This window comes from Quercus suber, unplaced genomic scaffold (assembly GCF_002906115.3).
Source record: "Quercus suber isolate HL8 unplaced genomic scaffold, Cork oak 2.0 scaffold_202, whole genome shotgun sequence".
Taxonomy (NCBI): Eukaryota; Viridiplantae; Streptophyta; class Magnoliopsida; order Fagales; family Fagaceae; genus Quercus; species Quercus suber.
In genome coordinates, this window is record NW_027069660.1 from 1,004,444 (window position 1) to 1,006,287 (window position 1,844).

Below are 1,844 nucleotides of genomic sequence, written 5' to 3' on the forward strand. Positions count from 1 at the left end.
AAGAGCTTTGCGGCAACTGGAACGTTCTGGAGGAAGTGGAAGGGAAAAATGGGAAAGAATGAACAAAAAAAGAAAAGTGGAATGTTCTAGAGGAAGTGGTAGGGAAAAAGGGGAAAGAAGGGAAAAAAAAAAAAAAGGAAAAAAGAGAAGGGTACGTGTGTAGAGGAGAAAAAAGAGGGAAAAAGAAGAAGAAGGAAATAAGGATGGAAAAAAAAAAAGAGTAAAGAAATAAGGGAAAAATAAAATAAAGAATGAGAAATTAAAATTGAGAAATGCTACCACAATATTTTCATAATAAATCTTAAGTGGTAGGTTATTATTAGTTAACATTGATGAGAAAAAAATAATTTTTTTAGAAACTTTGAAAGTTCTTTTTAGAATAATTTTTTAGAAAGTATTTTCACAATACTTTATATATACATTGTCATTTTTGGTAATTTATTACTCAAACCGCCACTTTTATAAGTGCTAGCCAAACACTCTCAGTTTTTTCAAAAAGTACTTTTTAACAGTTTTTATCAAACACTTAACTTTTTTAAAAAACATTTTTTCATACTGCATTTTTTGAAAACTCCACTTTTTCAAAAAGCCCAATTTTAAAAAGCTAAACCAAACTCATAGGATAGAATGACATGAGCCATTGTGGATGCTCTAAGTGAGCAAATGTAAAATGTTTTACTAAAATTTTAAGTGTAAAATATTTTACACAAATTTGCGTAGGTTGATTTGGTTGATTGAAAATATTTTATTTTTGACCAAATATTTTATTGCAAAATAAACACCGTAAATAAGAAAATACTTTCCTACAAATATTTTACATCAAAACAAACGGAGTGTAAAAAATTGTTTTGGTCCTTTTTTTGGCCCTTAGAATAATAACTTTATAATTGAATATCATTATCAATGATAAATTTTCTAAATTATAAAAAAAAATTAATTAAAAAATTAAATATTAGTTTAATGAACATGTAGTAGAGTTTCTTATTTTGAGTTTGGCTTTAATCCTTTAATCCTTGAGAGGTATGTTAATCTGTTTTTAGAATAGATTATATTTTTTTTGTTGATAAACAATTTTTATCCATAAGAATTCACAAACAATGGAAATCTACAATTGATATAATTTTTTTATAAAAATTTTAAAAAGTTGTCCTACTAATTTGTTTATAAAGTGATTGCACTTATACTTACTTTTTCATTTTTTATTGCAATTGTGGAATGAGCACTTTAAATCATAAATACCATCAAAATATTCTAACAAACTTTTGAATTCATATTTTGGTCCCCTTTAATGTAAATGGGCAAGTATCAATATTCTTGGGCCTATCAAAATATTCCAACAGGCCCAAGTTCAAACAACTCGGTGCACTCTAGGCTCAAAAAACTTGTATGAGTTAATGACAAACAGAAACGATATAAATTAATGAGATTGGTCTGCGCGGTTTTGTAAATTGAAAATTGAGGATTGAGCACTCCATCAACTTGACTCCATGGCCCAATGGATAAGGCGCTGGTCTACGGAACCAGAGATTCTGGGTTCGATCCCCAGTAGAGTCGTTTCTTGCATTTTATAAACACTTTTTTAACCGCATCTCAATGTTTCAGCTGGACCCTACGCAAGCCTTACCTCCACAAAAAAAAAAAAGAATTTACTGGCTCAAATTTTGTGATACAATGACAATACACCACCACTTGTCACCAATGCTATAGAGTTCGTTTTCCAATTCCAATCATGGCAATTGATGATGAGGATTGAATCTCAATATTCTGGTTAAGGCAAATATTATGGGTTTTTTTTTTTTTTTTTTTTGGGTGTGTGTGTACTTCTCCCTGTTAGCTAACCACTA

At 29.3% G+C, this 1,844-nt stretch overlaps 1 non-coding gene across 1 annotated transcript; it reads left to right on the plus strand.

Moving 5' to 3' along the window:
* The first annotated feature begins 1,481 nt into the window (after positions 1–1,481).
* Positions 1,482–1,554, plus strand: TRNAR-ACG (transfer RNA arginine (anticodon ACG)). Its single transcript has one exon. It is a non-coding gene; the product is annotated as a tRNA-Arg (tRNA).
* Positions 1,555–1,844: the final 290 nt, after the last annotated feature.